At 39.6% G+C, this 23,893-nt stretch overlaps 1 long non-coding RNA gene across 1 annotated transcript in view; it reads right to left on the reverse strand.

Annotated features, from left to right (window-relative positions):
• Window positions 1–7,230: 7,230 nt before the first annotated feature.
• LOC123379191 overlaps window positions 7,231–23,893 on the reverse strand; it is a 34,764-nt gene continuing 18,101 nt past the window's right edge. Inside the window, exons 3-5 of the long non-coding RNA XR_006583368.1 lie at window positions 22,961–23,012; window positions 14,814–14,873; window positions 7,231–10,652 (exon numbers count right to left, since the gene is read on the reverse strand). This is a non-coding gene — a long non-coding RNA (uncharacterized LOC123379191). The remainder of the gene's footprint in view (window positions 10,653–14,813; window positions 14,874–22,960; window positions 23,013–23,893) is intronic.

Genomic DNA, 23,893 nt, shown 5'->3' on the forward strand with positions numbered 1-23,893 from the left:
CACAACTTTCTACAAGACCTAAACCAATTGTAGCTAAGAATTTAATCTCCAGAGATCTTACAACCTCAAATTGGCTCACTCTCTAGGAAAATATCTTATGGAGAAACACTAATGAAACTATCTGGTCTCAAAAAATTGAAAACCAGGGTGCTTGGGTGGCTCAATCAGTTAAGCATCCAGCTCTTGATTTCAGCTCAGATCATGATCTCATGTGTCATGGGTGTGAGCCCCGCATTGGGCTCCATGCTGACAGCATGGAGCCTGCTTGGGATTCTCTCTCTCCCTCTGACCCTGCTCCTCCCCCACTTGTGTGTGTGCATGCACTCTCTGTGTCTCTCAAATATAAATAAACTTAAGAAAAAAACACTAAAAACCAAATACACACTCACACATACATACTAAAAAAACAAGTCAAAATTGTAGACAAGACAAAAAAAGGGCACTTTTGTAACTGCCTTTGAGACAGTGATTCTTAACCTTTCATCAATTACGGATCCAGAGAGTCTGATGAAAGATATGGAATCCATCTCAGGAAAATGCATAAGCATTCATTTTCAAGGGATTTCCAAACCCCATGAAGCCCATCCATGGACGGCTCCATTGAACTGGTATTCCAAATATCTGCTTAGAAAAAAAAAGTCCTTTCTTCTTCAAAAAAGCTAAAAATTATTTGTATTTGGATTCATTAGATATAAATATGCTCCTGAAACTTCAGAGTTACAGCTCTACTATCTCCATTTACTATAAATGCCCTACAGTTTACAATTCAGTAATCAAAATCTAACCCTGCTCCCAACACTGGAATGGACACAAGGCTGAAGCTGGGGAAAGGAGCTAGCAACAGAATTCAGTATCAGGCAGAGGGTTCATCCAGTTCAGACCTGCCTTTGGAGATGCCATCATCAAACAGCAGCAAAAAGTACCCTCTGGGCCCTGGCTCTGTGTCCCTTCGGCGGCATCTCTGAGAGCCTGCTAGGAACCCTGGTCCCAGGAGAAGTACTGAGTTATGCAAACAGATTTAGCTGTCTTAGAAAGAACCTTTCTTCCCTCTTCATATTAGTAGGTGTTCCTCTGTGCTACTACTTTTTTCACTGCACTCACCTGGAATAGCTTCTAGAAAATCTTTGTTAAGCAAGACCAAGCTCTGTTCCATCATGTAAAGGAGGAAATTAAGGAGAGAGGAAGAGAAAGACTCTGCCTGCTGATATTTTCCTCATGTGTGTACCTGCCAACCTACCAACAGCCCTATGAATCTGAGTATAAACACTGAGGTTAAAAAAAAAGAAACACAACCCCTATAAAATGATACGTCTTACTGCTGGGAGATAGTCCAGAAGAAGGAAGCATTTAAACATGAATATATGCATTGCTTTTTGGGGTTTTTTTCCTTATCAAAAAGGAATGCTGATACTCTAATTTTAATAAAGTGCAAAATGCTTCTCCCACTCTTTTCCTGTTCCCACACACCTTCTCTAGCCTCATGGGTTTGTGAACTGGTTGTTCTTATCAAGGGAGTTAGCTAGGAAGGAAAGGGTAATTTGTTTATGATGGTTGAAATCAACACTTCTTTCACAAACCAATACCCATAATCCTTACCTATTGATATGTGACATATTTGCAATTCGTGGTATTGAAGGAGGGGGTCACTTAGTATTTTTATAAATGTGTTGCCCACCACACTCCCCTCCCCTCCCATGCCTTCTAAGAGGGAATTGTATCACCATCAGGGAGGTTGGACATCCCCCTGAGAATCAGAAAGTAGGCAATTAGACAACAAGAACTCTTCCTCACTTCAGATAGGGACCCTGGGTTCAGCCTGCTTGAGAAGTGCTGTCAATGGCAGAAGTGGGGGAGGGGAGGTCCTTTAGGGAAGGTGCCAGTGATCCAGTTCCTTCCATGGTGTCCAGCTTATTGAGATTCTTCTTGTCCTTAATGAGGGCAATTTTTCTATTAGAGCTTCTTAGCATGATACAGGAAAACACAGCAGCCACAAAGACCAGAAAGGGAACTTACCAAGTTCCTTACTAGGCACACCTAGACAGTCTGGAGTTGCTGCAGACCCCTGCAGCACAGGTACTGTCCCTAGGGACTGGGAAAAGGTGTGCAGACATTATGGATTATACAGTCAACCCCTCCCCATGGATGATCATACTAGAGCAGTAGTTCTCAAGTAGGGGCAACATCTGGAGACATTTTTGACTGTCGTGATTGAGAGAATGGGTGCTACTGGCATCTACTGGGTAGAGAGGCCAAAAATCCTGCCGAGTATCCTACAATGAACAGGACAGCCCCATTCTCCTTCCCCTCAAAGACCAATCTGGTCCTACAAGTCAATAGTGTCAAGGAAGAGGTATCCTGTGCTGAAGGGAAGGAGGGCATGGAGATTTGAGGGATGGGAGAAGCAGAATGTGTGGGAGACAAGTACAGCAGAGAGCTCTCTATATGGCAGAGGTCTGACCTCAACCAAATTCAGAGACTTTGGAGACCTCAAAATAAGGTGGAGCATTTTTTTACTGAGTATGTTACTTCAGAATCAGACAACCTATCACACTGCTGGTAAAAATTGGAGTATTCTATGGCTGCTTGAAGTTAATGACTTTACTCTCTAAGTGACTCTTTCATTTTCTGTGTGTATGCATGCATATGAAGAGAAGGGCAACACAATGCAAACACATGGACCATCTGGAAGGAGGCAGTGGGTAAGTTGTAAACCAAGAAAACCTGGGTTGACAACACTGATAAGAAAGACTACACATTCTTCTTTGCATACAACACATTATCGACAACTGTGGGCTTAAGATAAATGAGCTGTCTTTTGCCCTTGAAGACTGTAGCACTGGACCTGAAAAATTTCCTCTGAAGTATTTCTCACGAGTGACTTTTCAAAGGATCAGTCCAAGTCCATGTAAAGAGCTCCCTCCTTTGTCGACAGCCATCTAGGTTGTTTCCATAGCCAAGCTACTGTGAATAGTACTGCAATGAACACAGGAGTGGCAACTATGTCTTCATTTGCATACATGCCAGAAATGGTGTTACTGGATTATATGATAGCTCCATTTTCAATTTTTTGAGGAACCTCCATTTACATTCTCACCCACAGTGTATAAAGGCTCCCTTTTCTCTACATCCTCACCAGCAATGTGATACATGTGTGCATGTGTATGTATATATATACCTACATACATATATACATATATGCACACTATAGAATATATAATATATACAATAGAATATTATTCACCATTAAAAAAAGAAGGAAATCATGCCATTTGTGACAACGTGGATGAACCTGAGGATATCATAGTAAGTGAAATAAGCCGGACACGGACAAATACTGCATGAACTCACTTATAGGTTGAATCTAAAAAAGTTGAACTCATAGAAACCGAGTCGAAGGGTAGTTACTAGGGGGCTGGGGAAAATGGGGAGATGTTGGTCAAAGAGTACAAACCTGGTTATAAGATGAAGTTCTGGTGACCTGATGGGTAGCACAGTGACTATAGTTAATAATAGTGTATTGTGTACTTGAAATTCTGGAAGAGAGTACATGGTAAGCAGTGTCGCTGCCCAAAATAGTAACTTTGTGAGGTGAGGGGTATGTTAATTAGCTTGATAGTAATAATCCCTGCACAATGTATATGTATCTCAAAACACCCCAATGTACACCTGAAATATATACAGTTTCTATTTGTGAATCATACTTCAAGAAAAGTGGAAAAAGAAAATGTAATGTTATTGAGAAAGAGCTCCCTCCTTTCCTCACAAGAACATCACCCTGGGAGAATTTACTGAGGACAGAAGGCCAGGGGCGCGTGAGCACGCGCATGTGAAGGAGTGAGAGACAGGGAGAGAGCGAGAGAGAGCGCATGCACGTGTGAGAGAGTATGTGTACATTTTCCTGCTTTTGTCTTAATGTACTTTGTAAACAGAGCATGCTCTGCCAGTAATGAACGCGCCGCCTCCCCTTTGGACCTCGGCCTCCTCGTAAAGAGAGGGAGTTGGATCCAATGATCTCCAAGGTCCTTTTCCAGCTCTAACATTTCTGCATTCTGTGTAGACAGTTATTTTCATGCCTGCAGAAGACCGCCAAATGGCTGCCGCCTTTGCTTGCTGTCTCCAGCGGCCTTGCGCCAACCTTGCTAGTGCGGCAGGCTGCTCTGTAGGCAACAGGCACAGAGGAGCACCCCTAGACGTCCATGTTTCACCTACAGCTCCCGCTTTGAAGAAGTGCTTTATATTCCTCCTCAAGACTGTGTGAGAAGGGCTTTAATGGGCTGATTTTTATGTGAGGATCCAATGATAGAAAAACAGATTCCAGTCAGGACTTTACTCAGAGGATCATTCCACAGAAGCTGAGCTGTTTCTAAAATAGTCCCCAAAGTAGCTTAAAAAATAATGGAGATTCTAAAACCAGATCATTTCCTGATGAAAACTCTAGGTCTGTTCAATTTTTAATCCTTTCTGAAATCAGCATGGTTTTTCTTTTTCCCATAAAGGCATTTAGAATGAAGTCCTTGAATTTGCCCCTTGGACACATTTACAAGTTGTGTCTAATTTCCTAATTCATTTAATCAAGGCTTCCCTAACTTTCAATCGTAGTTAACTGTCTTAGGGGGAATCAGGGTGCTTATTCCTATTTGTCTGACAAATACACAGCATCAAATATTCATCATTTAAATTAAATTAAAATATAGAATCACAAAAACATCACTGCAATGATTTAAATTGCTCCTGTTTTAATTAAGGGATTAGGACAACTGGGGATTAGGAATATAATATAATGCACAACCGAGAGGCCATATTTCCAGAGGTTTTCAATAATTTACAACTGTTATGACTTCCTTTAAAGAAAGCGTATTTTCCAACAAGGAGTAAAGCACTGGAGAAAAAGAGGAGGACATGGGTAAGAAGATACGAAAACTCAGATTTGCTGAGAGATTTAAAAATCTATCTGCCCGATGAAATGTGTAACAGTCCTGAATTCTTTCAGGTTCAAAGCAGCAAATCAGAATAAAACCTCACATATAATATGGTACTTAGTATAGTTGTTTGGAACCCTGTCTCCATTTTGATAAAAAATTTCCTACATATCATATTCCTATTTCCCTAGGCTCTTCTTCATTTCTTTATGACTCTGAGACTTGTGGGTCCCCCTTAATATGAATGTTTGGAATTGATCTAAAATGTGGCCTGGGGATGATAAAACCTAAACACATAGTCAAAAACTTAAAATTAATTGACACTTTATTATTCATCTGGCCTCCAAAATGACTTCATATAAATTATATTGCCCTATATAAATCGTTAGAACTTGCGCTGCCACATTTTCCATATAAACCAACAGCAGCTATAAACAGTGTTAAGTGAAGCGAAAAGTGGTTTCTCTACGAAGCCTGGAAATGTGAAGTCTCCTAGACTTTCATAATCAACATCTCTTGTCACATTTTTAATTAAAGTGGTATCAGGGCTTAATGTATTCCCCAAGCCTGTTGCCTACCTGAAGGACACGTGCAGTGCTCACGTCCTGAGGCAGGTACGCACTGATTCTCACCTGGACCGACCTCAAACTGCCGAAGGAGCAATTGTATGCTTCTGGGATCTGGGCATCCATGTACTGGTTTTAATGGGCACCAGGACCTTCAGAAAAACTTTTGAACAACAACAACAAAAACTTGGGAGATGATCTGGTCTAACATTCTGACTTACAGCAGAAGAATAAATGAGATAGTGATCTTGGTGAGCACTATCCTATAAAAATACAATGAAAGTCACCTGTGCAGTTTTAAATGTTCTAGAAAAAAAACTGGTGACATTAATTCTAATAATATATTTCATTCAGCCTAAATTATAATTATTTTAATAAGTAATCGATATAAATTGTTGAATTGAATTGAATCTATTGTTTTATATGATTTTTTTTTCATGCCAAGTCTTTGAAATCCAATATGTATTTTATACATGCAGCACATCTTAACTCATGCTAGTCACATTTTAGATGCTCAGTAGTCATATCTGGCTAGGAGCTATCCTGGATTAACAGTGCAGCTCTGAGCTATCAAAGTGGACCAGAATGGCTTTCTGACACTGAAGAAATTAAAAGTGTGGGAAAGGGTAGCCTCTTCCTCCAGATGGCATTGTTTGACCTCAGAGACTCAGACAAAACGTTCAAAGTTAGGTTTTGCATCTGGTCATAGGGGCAATGTTTCTAGAAGAAGAAATTATAAATAAGTGTAGAAGAAGGTATAAATAAACTGTGATCTATTCATACAGAGGACTCCTATGCAATAAAAAATAAACGATATACAACTACTTGCAACAATAAGGATGACTCTTACCAACATAATAGCAATTGAAAGAAGTCAGATAAAGTACATATAGACCTTCCTTGACTTATGAATTAAAAATACCATAAATCAAAGTTGCATTTAATATACCCAATCTACTCATTCAGAACACTTCCATTACAGTAGGGAAAAGTTCTCTAACACAAAGCCTCCTTTAGGATTAAGTGCTGACTATCTCATGTAATCTACCAAATACTGTGCTGAAAGCGAAAACCAGAATAGTTGTGTGTCTGTCATCTACTGTTACGATCGCATGGCTGATTGGGAGCTGTGGCTGTCACTGCCCAGCATCATGGGAGAGTATCGCACTGCATATTGCCAGCCAGGGAAAAGATGGAAATTCACAATTGGGAGTATGGGTTCTACTGAATATGTATCCCTTATATACCATCGTAAAAATGAAAAATCTGAGGTTGAATCATCCTAAGTCAGGGACTGTCTATATTTTCTATATCCAAGTACATGCAATACAAAAAACAAAAAACAAAAAACAGACAAAACTAAGCAAATAGTAAAAAGTCAAGACAGTGAATACCCTTGGAGGGGTCAGGGACTAGAAGGGAGCACAGGGAGAACTACTTACTGGCTGCTGGTCATGTTCTGTTTCTTGATTTGGATGTGTTTTGTTTATGAAAATTCATTGAGCTACACACCACTAAGATGTCTTTTTTTTTTCATCATATATGTTGTACTTTAGTATAAAGTGTTTTTCTTTTGAAGGTAAGATTCAAAGTACTAAATGTCTATATATTTCTGTTCTGGGACATAAACACATATCATGTATCAGATAACATTATAAAAAAAAGATGTGCCAATAGTTCTGACCTAATTTTTTTAATGTAGATTACAAAATAAATTATAAAATTAAACAAAGTCAAAGCTCATAGGTATTGATTGCTGATGATCACCTTCAAAGGTTGCCAGGAGCACTGGCACAGGACAGAAATGGCACTGGCTTCAGGACAGCCCAACAGCTCTCTGTGTTGGGCTGGACACAGAAGGGACATAGGCAACCCACCACACCCTAGCCTTTCCTCTGAAGGATGCTTAATCTTCTTGTTTTGGGTTTCCCCAATTAGTCTTTTATCCCTGGATTTAACAACTGAACTCAAGAACAGAGATCCTCAAGAGTAAAGCTTGTCTCTTAGGCCTTGAAAGTACATGTCTAAGGATGACAGGTTGGAGCATCTTGGTAGATTTGGAACATAACTGCCTCTGATTCCTAGATTGCTAACAGCTCATGATCACTACCAGCTATTGGAACTATACCCCGAAGAAAATATTGTGTTTGGAAAACTTGTCCTAAATGCATCATTAAAATACTTGTTTGTATTCTTAAGGCTTGTTCTTGGAAATTTTCTACTCTTAAGAAAAACTGCTGGCAATTCTCAATAGAAAAAAGAAAGAAAATAGAAAATCCATCCTGTAACTCAGGATGCCGTGATTCACAAGCAACTCAAACAAGAGAGTCTAGTTAGGATGTAGTCCCGGGCTGAGAAGGCCTAACATGAGAGGGACCCCTTCTTGTCATTTCCACAGGTGCTCTTGCGTGTACTCCAGCCTGGCCAGACTCCTCAGAGATGCCACTTGTGTGCCAGTGATATTGGGAATTAGAACAAAAATCGTAACTTAGAGAATCTAAAAGGCCTGTCACAGACTGTCTTCTGCACATAAAATTCTGACAGACAGTTATACCATTAGGGTGTGCTGCCCTTTGTCCTTAGCTCCCACATGCACATGACTGACATGTGTAGATGTTTCAGAAGAATGTGTTAATAGTTAGTTGTTCATATGTCTCTTGTGATAAAGGCTGAAACAATAGTTTAATTATTTTTCTATTGTTACAAACATTTTTGTTTAAAGCCCTGAAACCTATAATTCTATTTTTGTGGACTTAAATTCATAGCATTCAAAGAGTGTGGATTAGACACAGTAAAACTATGCCCCATCTTAAAGCACTCCTGAAACATACAGTTCTGCTGGCATCGCCACTGACATCTAAAGATGAGATTGCCTATATTCACAGGAAAAGCTTAAAAATTGTGACCACTGTCACCCAAGCCCAGAGTGGAATGGCAGTCCAGTCACAAAAATTAACTTCCCAACAATCCAAGCTCTGTGCTTCTTTTGCTTGAATGCCGTGAAAGGGTTGGGTTGAGCATAACGGTATTTCTTAAAATCCCCATTCAACCCCAGTTTCTTTATTTGCCACAGCTTCTCCTGCGCCTCTTTGCCAACACTAACCCTTGCCCCCACCACCTTTATCCTTCTGTCAAGACTCTGCCAAGCAGGATGCTACTTGGAGGAGGCCGGAGGCCAAGATAGGGAATAGGCAAAGCCTGACTCCTCTTTAGAGGAGTAGGAGAAAGGAAGGCGGGAACAAGCATGTGTTGATCATGTTTGTTCCACCATGTGGTGTTAGGATCAGATGGGTATGTCTTAGGTTGGTTTCCTGGGGAAAGGGATTGAGATGGAGATTTGCCTGCAAAAGGTTTACTGAGGGGACTGTTCAGGAACAATCCTTGTTGGAGCAGGAGGGGAGCAGGATAAAAGGGCAGAGTGAGAGGGAACCTGAGGCAGATATAATAGAGGCCACCCACACACCTACAGGGGACCTATCTACTTGGGATGGCCCCTTAGGGTTTCTTAGAGACAAGGGAGACAGGCCTTTGTATCCCCTGATCAACAGCCCCAGGATGTGGGCTGTCCCAGGAAGGGGCATGATCTTGGGAAAGGCAGCTCTCTTCAGCAGGGGGTTAGGAAATGGGCTGTGAGCAGACAGCAGCCCCAGTACCAGGCAGCTGAGAGAAAGAACACCTCAGCCTTGAAAGGGGCATCTGGGTGGTTCACAACAGCATCCACTGCAAACATTGTATTGAAAGTTGTGTTTTTATACCAGAGAGCAGCAATTATCTATCCCCATGTTGCTGCCTGTGATCATCACTCTTCACTTTATGATCTTTGGGAGATCTTTGTTCCTCACTGTTGTTTCAGAGGGCCTCATATGAAGTGAGTCTGCTAAGTCTGTTGTTTCAGGCCAGGTAATGGCTATCTTGTACACGGAAATCGTTCTGCTGAATGTCTTTGAGGAGTTCTTTATGCTGGAGGCTTCTCCTACGAATGTTTCCCTTTAGCTTTCCCCATAGCGGATCAGATCTCTTCTTGCCATTTACCCTCTGCACATATTCAGGCCAACAAAAGTTCATTTTCAGCAGTAAAACAGTAGTGTAGTTATGCAAGTTTGATGCTGGTGATGGTAAGTAGCTGGCACAAATGAAATCGCTCTAGAATTTAACAGCTCAGTACTACATGCCAAAGTCTTCCAGGCCTTTAGGAAATTTGGTTTTCAGCACATCTCGAATCTGGCTTGGATTTCCTTAGTTGTGTTGATGCCAATCCAGTTTCCAAGCCATAGATTTGTACGATGCTATTTTCTTCTTCTCAATCTATTTAGCATGTAGTTTGACTGGGATAGCAAAAGTATGTTTTTATTTCAGTCAAAATGCTTAGTTTACTTGTCCATGGTACATGCCATGATATATACCCTTAATTTCCTTCAGCCTGATATTTATTTAACTTGATAGTCAAGGCTTGTCTTAATATGTAACTTCCAGCACATAGGTATGAGCATAAAGCTGCCTTAAATTGGTTCCCAGCTAATGACTGAAAGAACCAGTAATTAATTCTAACTTAGATCTTCCCACCCAATGTAACTGGAACATTATGTAACTGGAACAGCCCATGCCATCTTATCATGTTTTAAAGGGCCTGTTGGAACTTTCTGGTGAATCAACCTAAATAGTAGCTGCTAGAATTACCTGAATGTCATTGGGTAACCTCTGTATTCAGCCACAACAATAGGCATTGCATGGTATGGGTCAATGGGTGTTGGGGCAAATTCTTTCCTTATTGTAGGGCCACATCCTCGTGGGAAGTATGTCAAAGTGTGAAACACCAGGCACGTTGATTGCAGTGGGATTGCAGTGAGTCAGACTGAGCAGCCAGAACTGAGAGAAGCAACACAGATAGATCCTGGCACAAAAATAAGTAGGATCAGGAGTTCAAAGCCAACTATCAAACTAACCATGAATTTGAGGCTCAGAGAAGTGAGAGGTCAGGGAACAGGGAGCCCCTAGAAGTCAAGACAAGGTGAGGGGCCAGTGGAAGCAACTGGATTTTATTCAGTTGTAACATGGGTTTGTCATAAACTCCCTTTAGCGTCGCAAAGTCATTGGATCATTCAGCTTTGGCTTTCCACAAGTATTCATATTCCAAACCCCTCCAGTAGTTTATCTTTCATATAAGGACCTGTGAAAAGAGTCAAGTCATTGTATACCATTCAAGGGTACAAAACCAACTTTTTCTTTTTGCCATCACAGAGAGCTTTTAAAAATTGACTAATTAACCTTCACAGTATCTGTCAGTTAAGTAATAGATTGAAAGGAAGTACAGCCCCCTACTGAAACAAAGTCCCATTTGGAACAGCTTTTTTGAGCTGTAACTAGACAGCAGTTTAAGACAGAGTGCTGAGGACAACATATGGGACAAATATCCAAATGGATGGAAGTATGAAAATAGGACAGGAAGCTAAAATAGATGTGCACTCAATTTCTTTAGTATAAATAGCATTGTCTGTAATCTCAGGTATATGATTCAGCAATTGCTAATGGAAATCATTTCCAGTATTACAAATAGACAAGCAGCAGGTCCATGAATTCCTTTATAAAAGTGGGAAAGGTCTCAGAAAGACTTGGAAACACTTGAAGACTCAAGTTGGGTTACATTTTTTCCCATTTGTTTATATACTTAGAGTCCGAATCTCCTAAACCAAATAGAATGACTGTTTACCCATCTACACAGCAAGTTTTGATCCCTGAAGGAAGCCAATCTCAGTAAGGGTGGGTGCAAAAAACTCATAGAGCTGTTGGCTTCATTACAAATTCATGGCCACAACACTTACCGGGGTTCTTACAGCCACTCTGCCCTTTACTTACTCCTCCTGGATGAACCCCTATTTCATGTATAATTGAGCATATTTCTCCTCCCTCTTTAGCTTTCAGCTCCTTTATGCAATCCTCATTCTCAACACAGTGCTTCACTGTCCAGCTTGAATTGGTCTACTTTCCTTCCCATTCATCACTAACTTTAATTTTTATCCCTATTTCTCTCAATCCCATCTACCTCAAAAAAGGCAGCATCCTCACTTCCAAGAGCAGTTTTTCCACTTGATTCTATCTGCCCTCATCTTCTTTGGAGCCTTATTCTATCCATCCAACCTTCCTAAAATTGCTTCTTTCTTTTTTAATCACCTGTTCAAGGCACCCGTTGCTGCATAACAAGCCTTCAAAAACTTCAGCAGCTTACAACAGCAATCATTTATTCACTCACAAGTCTGCAATTTGGGCAGAGCAGGGCTCTTCAGTGGTCCAAGTAACATCTTCCAGCCTACCCTGGTTTCTTCGTTCATGTCTGGTGCCACAGCTGGGATGCCTAAAGCTTCTGGGAGCTAGCTGGTTGGACATCTCTCACTCCATGGGGCATTTCCATGTGGATAGCTTGGGTTTCCCCCACAGCAGGATGGTGTCAGGTTCAGAGCTCTTGTATGGTGTCTGGCTTCTCCAGAGTACAAAAGCAGACACTGTTGGCTCTTCTTAATGCCTTAACTTGGAAGCCTTTCCAAGAACATCACATTCTATTGTTCACTTGGCCATCCCAGATTCAAGGAGACACAAGGACATGAATATTGGGAGACACAGTTCCCCGGGGGTCATCAATGTAACAGACTACCACCTCACATCTTTGTTGTCTCTTTGGAATCAGTTTTCCTTGTCCTAATAAAACCTTCTTCCAACCTTATTATTCTTCAAAGAATTACAGTCCTCTCTCATTTACACTTCACCACCACTTCTCAAAAATAATCCTCTACTCTTGTTTTCTCCAAGGTAACATTTTCCATTTACTCCTCAACCCACTGCAATCTAGCTTCTGATCTCATCACATTATAAAAAATGAATAGCTACCTTCTCTTTGTTAAATCTATGTATTTCTTTTTGTCCTCATTTTTCTATATTTCTCTAAATCATTTGTTTTTAGTGACCTCCTTCTTGTAATCCTCTCGTTATTTGGTTTTGGAAGTCCTGGGTAGCCTTTCTCCTAACTTATGCCTTCTTCCTATTTTTCTCTTTCTCTTCCTCTCCATAAACATAGGGGCTCCTGCATCACTCCCACTCCCATGCTACCCAGTCTGTCACTAGATTATCACAACTCTGCCCCAGTAAAACCTAGAAACCACCCCCTCTTTCCATTCCTGTTGCTCCTACACTAATTCCCCATTAGGTAAGTGCCAATTTTTCTATTTGATCTCCAACACTCCAGCTCCTACCCCTTTCAATCCTGCAAACTCACTTTCACTAAGCAGAATAATCTATGCTCAAAAACTTTTCCCAGCTACTTATTGCCAATTAGAAAAGCAGTCTTCTGGTCTTAGTTTACCGGAATCTGTAATTCTGGTCTTGAACTGTATTTCCAAATACCACAGCAAATGCCCACAGCCTAAGTTTTAGCCCCACAGGATATTTCACAGTTCTCTAAAGATGACTTGTGTTTTCCTGCCTCTGTACTCTTCTTTCAGAAAAGTACCTTCCACCATCTTGACCTATTGAAAACTTCCTTGTCCTTGAAGGCCAGCCTTAAAAGATGCACTTTCCACAAAGACTTTTCAAAACCAATCAGTCTGCTTGCTTTATACCCAAGGAATTTTGTTTAGACATTGCTTTTAGAGCATGTCATATCTTAAGTGAAAATGTGTTATTATTTTAGTGTTCTTTACTAGATCATAAACTCCATGAGACTACACACTCAGTAACCCTAGCATCTAGCTCAGTTGATTGGAACTCACTATTGTTGACTTGAATTGAATTAGCATTATGAGGTGTTTATTGACTTTCAAACTTTAGCTGGAGAGTCAAGTAAAATAAGAGAGGTTTCCTTCAATACGTGTGATTCAATTGCCAGCTTAGAACAAAGGCTTTCTCTGGACAGGTTGCTAAAATTCTACCCCACTCAAGTCACTCAGTGGTATAAATATTAAATTAAATGCCAGAAGAATATTTTTAAAAATCTAGAAGGGCCAACCAACACAACTCTGTGTTTCCCCAAATTACCTAGATAACTGCCTTACTTCACCATCTTGTTTTAAATTACCACTCTAGGATTTATTACTAACGGATGCTCATTAAATTTTAATAATTCTCTGGGATATATGTGGCAGTGACACTGTACTTCCTCTCACAAGTGGCATGTAGATATGTAAACATTTCAGTTAAATGTGTAATATAATATGCAGATAAATCTGTACAATGGAATAAGCAAATGTTGGTAAATATTTCATGTTGTAAGAAGAAAATATTTGCTCACTCCTGGGAACAAACCCCAACAAAATTACAGTATGTGCCTGGTAAACAGCAATTAAGGCTCTACCTCATGTTCACAAATAGATTTATTTGTAAGATGTATAAATCAATAAATTAATTCTATTTTCCTATCTCCCTATAACACTTAAGATTCATTTTTTTCCATCTATCTTTGCCTAACAATTTCCAACTTTTATATATTAGGCTGCTTAACCCACCCATAGATTCTCTATCAAGTAGTTAATGGTCTGGAAACAAACACTAAAGAAGTTCCTGTTGTAAAAGAATCCTAGGGTGAATACTTCTGCAAGCTGAGTGATTAGATTCTAATTTGTACTTTGAAAATTCAACTTTGCATAAACAGTTCATGTATGTATTTGCAATTTATGATTACGTTGGGCTCCAAAGATAGTTTGAAAACTGGTTACTGAGAAATTGGAAGAAGATTTTTCCATCCAAATAATTTTAGTCAAGTTCCCCAAAATGATACTTTTTAACTAATGCTGGTGACCTGTAGCACATTAGTACCATTAATAAGTAGATCAATTTTGGGGCGATTGCGTGGCTCAGTTGATTAAGTGTCAGACTTCGGCTCAGGTCATGATCTCATGATCTGTGGTTTCAAGCCCCTCATAGCGCTCTATGCTGACAGCTCAGAGCCTGGAGCCTGCTTCAGATTCTGTGTCTCCCTCTCTCTCTCTGTCCCTCCCCCTCTCATACTCTCTCTTTCTCAAAAATAAATAAACATTAAAAAATTTAAAAAAAATCAGTAGATCAATTTTAGGATCCTGCGACCAGGGAGTCTTGATGTCACAGGAAGAAAGAAGATAATGGAGAACAGTTTCCTTTCTCAGTCTTTGCTGGGTGATTCTAGGCAATATTTCAAAACTATAACATTTATCAATGTTTATCATTATTCTTCTACTCCTTACATTTCTCTTTTTCTTCCCTATCTAGTTCCATCCTCAGAGTCTTGATCTAAAGTTATCTTTTTGTAGTCTCTTTCTTGAATGGCATTAAAGGTGTATTTCAGGATTCAAGAAGTCTTATACCCAACCTGTCTCTTCCAGATTGCGCTTCATCCAACTGGGTCCAAGAATCCAAGGGACAAGGGACTCTGGTGGGGAGAAGAGAAAGTGCCGATCTCATGTAGCACATCTATATTAGGCCTGAAGGCAAGAGAAGCGAGTTCATTTTTTTTTTCCATATCTGGATATTCCTTGAAAGCATTAATAATGTAGAAACAAACATGAGAAGGAAATGGGGGGAAGAAATGATGTTACAGCCTCTGCAAAGAGAAGAATGGGATGGATCTATCAGCAGCGATGAGTATGAAGGAAGGGGGTGGGGATACTTCTTTAGCCAAGTCAGACAAGATGGGATAGTCATCGGTATGTCAGAGACATTCGTTAGTTGGGAACTTTGTGACATACATTGAGACCCTCCTACTGTCATGATTCAAGCTGGTGAAAAGCAAATAAACCAAAAGATCAATATATTTCACTTTTTCAAATATATCAGGAGTAAATGAATACCCAGCTTGGAAATTAAAAGAAAAATCATTTAAAATGAATAATTTTTAAATCTGGAAAGTATTTTTATTTTGAGTTTGAAAGAATTCTTAACAATCCATGAAAAATCTCAAAAGTTTAGTGTATTGCTAGTCATCTATGTTGAGATTTTTTGATTGGGGAAGTTATTTATAGAAAAACAAAAGTGTTCAACATATCACTGATTGAGGAACTAACTAGATGAGTTTTATACCCATAAGTGTAGAATTTGTAAGTGGGAAATGCAGCAACTTAACACAGAATCATATAGACAGTTATATTTTTTGGTTACTCATATGCCTCCTGTATTTCTAGAACATTTTGCTTTGCTCGGTGAGTGTACCACTTCAGTGAATTAACTGTCTCCATTCCAATCTAAGGCCAACTTTTCCACCTATCCCATCCTCCCTTACCTACTTGAGGATTGTGCTCTTGTAGTTATCTCCTCTCATCTGGATTATCTCTATTAATGTACAAATATGCTTTAATATCTCACACTTAAAATAAAAATTATTTTCTTTGAAGAGATAGCTGATTCCTACATAAGATAGAAATTGTACTAGATGAGCCTAGGATACCAGATAGTAATGAATCTATAAACAACTATCAGGGTTTGTCAAAAATATTCTGAGGCCAAATCTAAGAGGCTCCTACGGCACACAAATGGGGGCAATTTGAGTATCAATAAGGATACTAACTATAATGTATTGAAACACATTGAGTATATTTAAACCCATGAGTTCATATTATTTTTAAAAGCATTCATTTTTTGAAGATACTGTAGAATTTACTTATTATTTTTGAAAACTGTTAAAGAGAAAGAATCAAACATTTATTCTGTCTTTCCTAAAAACCATAACAGTAACTAAAAATTGATGAGGAAGTATTCCAGCTGATAAATAAAGAAGCAAGGATAGAATTAGAATGTCACCATTTTGCAATCCCTAATGAATTAATGTAACTAGAGAAGGAGCATCAATGGCTACTAACAACTTGAAAAGAGAGACAACCAGACATCATGTTCTCCTTGATGGATAAACATACCATCATGTCTGAATTAATCTCGCCAAAAAATTTAAACCTGATTCTAATCAAGCTTTTAGATCCAACTATCAGTTTGGGGGAAATACAAAAGAAGAAAACTATGTTAAACAAAATCACAGAAGTTCAATCAGGAATAGTCAGACTGCGGGAAACTCTACAAGACAAACTGGTTTCTTTGAAAAAAAATTGCAAGGGGGACAAAAGATGGAGAGAGAATATTTAGACTAGAAGGGATGTAAAAGACACAGCAAAACCAAACAAAACAAAAAACAAGACAAACACACACACACACACACACACACACACACACACACACACACACATGCAAAAAGACATAGCAATGTCAAACCAAAAGAAATTGCAATGTGTAGATCCTTTTTGGAAACTAATTCAAACTTCAACATTTATGAGATAATTAGAACTTTGAATACTATGGATATTAAGGGATTATTGTCAGTTGTTTTTAGGTGTCATATGGGTCTTGTGATTATATTTCTTCACAAGGAGTCCTTGTCTTAGAGATATACTCTCAAATATTACAGATAAAACAGTATCCAGGATTTGCTTCAAATAATACAGAACCTGGAGGGCCTGGGTGGCTCACTTGGTTGGTGAGTTCAAACTCCTCATTGGGCTCTGTGCTGACAGCTCAGAGCCTGCAGCCTGCTTCAGATTCTGTGTCTCCCTCTCTCTATGCCCTTCTCCCACTTGTTCGATTTCTCTCTCTTAAAAATAAATAAACATTAAAAAAATAATACAGAACTAGGTAAGCATATAGCAGTACAGATGAACAAGATTGCTTAATTCTTGAAGCTATTGATGTATGCAAAGTCTATTTTACTATGGGATCTACTTTTTTATACATTTAAAATTTTCCATCACAAAAATATTTTTAAAAATCATCTCTTGATCCTGCATCTTTTTTTATGTACAGACTCAGTCCTCTGCTTCCCATTGGAGTGCAATTCCACATGTGAATTTCTACTTCACCTCCCATTGTCACTGTCCTCAGTTAGGCTTTGGCTTTCCCTACTCTACTGAGACTCTGTCATCCAGATGCCCTACGATCTCTACTTGCCAAACCCCGCTTTCAATCTCTGCTTTCATCCCACTCAACCTTTTAGCAACACTTGACCAGTCTTGGTTTCTGGTGCTCTCCCTGTGTCACAAGCTTCTTCTATTTTTACTGGTTTCTCTGTCTTCAGTGCTCCTCAAACTGTTGGATGGCCACTAGGCTCCCTGTTGACACATCCTGGTAGGGTGACCCATCCAGTTCCAGAGCTCTAAATCCAATCTAAATGCTGATGACACTCCACTTGGTCCCAACTTACATGTCTGACTCCATGACAATGTCTAGCAGGTGGAGATCTTAAAATTAATGAGCGTACAATGAAACTCCTGATTTTGTCTCTTCCCCTTCAAGAACTCCCCCACCCACTCCATCTTCCCATCATATTTAATGAATCTCCATTCCTTTGGTCACTCAGGCAAAAAGCCTCAATTTTACCTTTGATCTTGTTTTCCCTCTCTGCACTTTCAATCTGTCAGGAAGTCTTATAAGCTCTAACTTAAATATCCCCTAAACCTGATGTCTTAGTCATCTTGGGCTGCAATAGCAAAATGACAGAAATTTATTTTTTGATAGTTCTGGAGGCTGGGAAATCCCAGATCAATGTGCTGGTCAATTTCACTTCTGGTGAGGGCTCTCTTCCTGGCTTACAGAAGACCACCTTCTCACTGTGTTCTCACATAGCTGGGAGAGAAAGCTTTTATAAGGACACTATTCTTAGTGTATTAGGGCCCTATGACTTAATTTCCTCCTTATGGGCTTGATCTCCAAATACAGTTACTGAAAGTAACTGAAAGTTAGGGGCTTAATATATGAGTTTGGAGGACCACACTGACCACAACATCTGAGCACAACCATTTCAGGACTTTTTTTTTTTTTTCCAGTTTTTCTTCTGCCAAGAATATCATTCTCTCCAATCTTCTCAAGGCTACCACCTTTTCAATGTTCAGATCTCAGGGCAAACGTCCCTTCCTGGAAAGTCCTCTCTGATCATTCTTTCAAAAATAGTCACATAAATCCAGTTAACCACAGTCACTCCTGTCATTATCCCTGCTTTATTTTCTTCGTAACTCATATGATGAGTTTATTCACTCATCAGATACCCCCACCAACTTTCCCAGGAGCAGCAGCCTTATCCATTCTCACCAGCACACACAAGGTCAAGAGTAGGAGGTGCTCAGAAGGAATGAAAGGAACCTATCTCTTCCAAAGCTCTTAGCAGCCAGACTCTTCCAGCTCTGGTCATCACTACGCCCCAGGAGAACAGTTCTAAGAACACTAGATACTGAATTTAAAAACTGCTTCCTGACTGAATGAGTGAATGCATCTTTGAATTGTAATTTATTATCAGCCCCTCCATCTCAGCCCTAATTTTCTCCACATTCTTCGTAATCTGTACAGCTCCTCCTAAAACATTCAGTTTTCTTCCCTTTCTTAATGACTGCATAACTTCCATACCCTGAATCTCCTCAGTGATAAATATGATTTAAAGAATAAGTGACTAAAACCATATTAAAAGTATAAGAAAACATATGATTTACTAATAATCACTCTATCTAATTAGCTGTGTGCTCTGAGTTATTTCTATTACCCTAACATTGAAATTGAAAGGTGGGAAATATAGTATTTCTAATAAAACAAAGTTTGAAAGGAGTTGTACTAGGCCAATCTTTCACTACTTTTCTTATTTATACCTATATACACACACTTACACATATATAAGCACTCACTTTTTTCCTAATGAAAAACAGAATTGTTCTCTCTCTCTCTCTCTCTCTCTCTCTCTCTCTCTCTTCTATATGTCCATAACGCATGTAACAAAATACCCTGGTCATTTTTCTAGGCCATGTATATCAACCTTGTTCTGTATAAAGGTTGTGTTACATTCTATTGTGTGAATCCGTTTCTTTATTCCTGCTTCAAGAGATGGCACTGATCTCGTTTCATATGATTTGTTTTCACGAAGTCCTTTGTATGTGTGTGTTTACAGACTTGTGCAATTCTTTCTGTAGGCTAGATTCCTAATACTGAGATGGCTGTCTTAAGTAAAATGAACATTTTCGTTCCTGAACTCATGCACCTATTCACTTCTCAGCAACAATATGTAGCATTGCTCCCATCAGCTCAAAATGATCAAAATGTTATCAAACTTTTACATTTGTGTCAAACTGATAGATGTTATCTTTCAGTTTTAGTTTGCATGTATTTAATTATTAATCAGATAGAACATATTTACATATATCAGTTGGCTACTTTCACACTACAACTTTTATATATGATGTTGTATACACTAATTTCTGTATATATTAATATTTGAGAAGGCTTGTCATAGAACACATGTAGAACTATTAAACATGGACAAAATGACATGTTGGGGGAGATTAAGCTTCTGTGTTGTATATAAGGCATGTGCCCACTTCACATATATATGCATTTCAATAAACAGCTATGGGACGCTTACTGTGAACCAAGCACTCCTCTAAGCCTTTGGAGGCAAAGATTAATATGATTCTGTCCCTAAACTTGCAGTATTTCCACATAATTAATTAAGCATACTAACAGGAGAAATTAAAATATAAAAATAACCAGCTCAGTATTTCCATATAAAAAGTTGTAAATTTACAAAAACATTAGGATACAGACCAACAAATTACATCACCAATGGATATGCTAAGGCAAAATTTTTCTTGAGCAAAAAACATAGGACTAAGTTTACACCATAATAGGTAAATTGACTGCAGGTTAGCATTAAACACTTATTATGTTTATATAATAAAAATGTGTTGAAGTTTCAGTAGGTGAAAACAAATTTAATGTCCTTGGCAGTCAGGAGAATATGCATGAAGAGTTGGTGAATTGCCTCTCTCACTTCTTAAAACCTCTGCCTATGGGGCGCCTGGGTGGCGCAGTCGGTTAAGTGTCCGACTTCAGCCAGGTCACGATCTCGCGGTCCGTGAGTTCGAGCCCCGCGTCAGGCTCTGGGCTGATGGCTCAGAGCCTGGAGCCTGTTTCCGATTCTGTGTCTCCCTCTCTCTCTGCCCCTCCCCCGTTCATGCTCTGTCTCTCTCTGTCCCAAAAATAAATAAACGTTGGAAAAAAAATGAAAAAAAAAAAAACACCTCTGCCTATAGATTCTCTGATGGTTTTACAAATGGCTAAATCCACTGGGACACTGCATTTGGTTTTCTCAGATGTATTCACTCCTAAAGGAGTCATAGTTTGTAATAAAATCATTCCAAATATTTTTTTTAAAAATGAGAGTGAGGACCACGTGCAATTCTCTGTAAAGCTGAGAAAAAAAAAATGCTCTCACTTTAGATAACTTATCAAATATTCTAAAACTGAAAATAATTTAGTTCAGGATTTTACACCCAACATCCCAGATGCCTGCACAGTTGGAAAAGTGGGGCTGGTCTGATTCTGGCACACAGTGGAGTTATTTATGAGACAAAATGCAATTTCCTTTCCCCTAAACTGCCCACAGATTATACAGGGTCTGGAGAGACTGCCCATTAGGGATGGGCCTTTGTCATCCAAACAGGACAGTAAAATTAGCTGAGGAGGGAGATAGCCTGGTCGGAGCCTTCCCATCTCTCCACAGGGCAGGCAGTCCTAGCCTTTTCCACAAGAAGGTTTATTTTGTTGTTGTTTCCTTTCCAAGAAGACTTGAAATCATTGGGAGGCCGAGTGGATACCAAAGACTACATGGGATGAGTTTGAGCAAGGAGACAGGGAGAGAGGACACTGTGGAAGTGGAAGCATGGTCAGCTCAGGGCTCAACCAGAGAGTCATTAAATGCTATTAGTGGGTTTTCTTCCAATGATTGGAGCTTTTTGTGCAGATACTTCCATCTTGGAGCAGCCTCAACATCCAGTACTATAGCAGATCCATTTAAGATGGGAGAAAAAGCAGGGTATGTGCTTTAGTCTGGGTATTTCTGTGGCATCTTGAGTTAGGGTCTTGGCACCACCTCACTGGCTCCAAGGGAGTCTCAAACTGTCTTAGGGACGAGACTCTGCTCCAGAGCCCCTTAGAAGAGGGCGAGAAAGTCAGACAGCCTCCCTGTGATGAGGCAAAGATTTATGCAGCCTGGTTAGTATTCTGATTCCAGTGCAAGTGCGTTTGAAGGCTTGCTTCTAACAAATCAAGCTTTGGTAAATGCTGAACTCTTCACTCATAATGGAACTGATTACAGGTTGGAAGACCAATGGAAAACTCCCTGCAGTGGGTTGTATGTGTTTCCTGCCAAGAACGTCCAAGTCCTATCCTTAGGTACTTGTGAATGTGATTTTATTTGGAAAAAAAAAGTTCTTTGAAGATATAATACATTTAAGGATCTCGAGATGACGTCATCTTAGATTCAGGGTAGGCCCTAAATTAAATGACTAGTGTCCTTATAAGAAACAGACAATGACAAAACACAAAGACACAGTGGGAAAGGCCATGTGAAGATGGAGGCAGAGATTGGAATGGTGCATCTACAAGCCAAGGAACACCAAGGGTTGCTTGGCATCTGCCATCAGAAGCAACGAGAGAGGCATGGAAGGGATTCTCAGAGCCTCCAATTAGGGACCAACCCTGCAAATGCCTTGATTTCCGATATCTCAACTCTGGAAATGTGAAAGACTAAATTTCTATTGTTTGAAGCCATCCAGTGTATGATGATTTGTTTTATCAGTCCTAGGAAAATAACACACATCACAATACAGATCCAAGGTGTAAGCGTGCTCTGTGTTAGGAGACTGCATTGCAACCCTATGGAAAGAGCCCTTTAGAGCAAATTTGGGGAATGGCAGAGAGAACACAGGTTGGAGTCAGATAGAACTTGTTAGTTACTGCTGTGTGGACTTGGCGAGTCCTTCTAGGCTTTTGCCTCTTTGTGTGAGACCAGGAAGGCAGCCTAGGAATACAGGATAGTCAGATAGCATAAGCCAGGAATATATTAGAGTTTACCAACACTGGCTGCGTGTTAATATCACCTGGAAGGTTTTCAAAATATTGTTGACAAGGCCTCACCTACAAATAATTAAATCAGAGACTCTGGGACTAAGCCATGGGCACTGATAATCTTTTAAACTCCCTAGGCACCACCTCCTACCCACTGGCATAACTATTATCAAAAACCAGAAAGTAACAAGTGTTGGCAAGGATGTGGAAAAATTGGAACCCTTGTGAATTGCTGGTGCAAAATAGTATGCCACTTCTTAAAGCAACAAAACAACATAGAATTACCATATTATCCAGTGATCCCATTTCTAAGTATATACCCAAAAGAACTGAAAGCAAGAACTCAAACAGATATCTGTACTCATGCTCATAGAATCATTATTCACAATAGCCAAAAAGTGGAAACAACCTTAATGTCCATCATTGGATGAGTGGATAAACAAAATATGGTATATACACAGAATAAAATATTATTCAGCTTCAAAGAGGAAGGACATTGTGACACATGCCACAGCACGGATGAACCTTGAAGACACAATGCTAAGTAAAATAATACCAGATATAAAAGGATGAATATTGTATGATTCTACTTACGTGAGGCACCTGCAATAATCAAATTTGTAGAAACAGTGGTGGTTTCCAAGGACTAAGGAAGAGAGGGAAGGAAAAAAGGGTTAGCTTCTAATGGGTATAAAATTTTAGTTTTAGAACATGAAAAAGTTCTGGAGATAGGTAGTGGTGATGGTTAAATACAACCATGTATTTAATGCCATTGAATTGTACACTTGGAAGTGGTTAAATGTTAAATTTTATGTTATGTATATTTTGACACAAATAAAAAAACAAAAAATGGATGTTAACTACACCTGTTGTGGTAATTATTTCACAACATATATAAATCAACCCATCATGCTGTATACCTTAAACTTACACAGTGATGTATATCAATAATTTCTTAATAAAACTAGGAGAAACACGCACGCACGCACACACACACATGAACACACACACACAAACCCTTTTTGGGCAATGCTGATAGGCAACATAATTGAGAAATAGGGATTAAACAGTGCCCAAGGTCTGAAGCAAAGGCAGGTCAGGCAAATTATGGAAGAGACCACCTTGGCAATGACCAGAGAGGATACTCTGGGAGACCCAGCACAGGGACTCATGCCTGGAGCTGGGATGCTCAGAGTCAGTGGCAGGAACATTGTCACTGCAAGGGTGGGTCACCAAAGTCAAAGAAGGACGTCATGCTAAATCAGAGTTCCTTCTCAGCACTCTGTATAGGGCAAAACTGGTCCCAACCAGGGGGCAAAACTGAGCTTGCAGGAGGGTGAAGGGGAAGGCACCAGACAGGTGACTCAGGAAATGGAGAGCCCAAAACCTGTCACAGTCTCAAGTCTGCTTTGTTTTGTTACCATCTCAACTCCACAGATGTTCTTCGCATACAGAGAAACCCTGTGACATCTCAACTCTTAACCTCGTGGGTAGACTCTCACTCTGAACATCAGGCTGAGAGAGGTC

This window comes from Felis catus, chromosome C1, assembly GCF_018350175.1.
Source record: "Felis catus isolate Fca126 chromosome C1, F.catus_Fca126_mat1.0, whole genome shotgun sequence".
Taxonomy (NCBI): Eukaryota; Metazoa; Chordata; class Mammalia; order Carnivora; family Felidae; genus Felis; species Felis catus.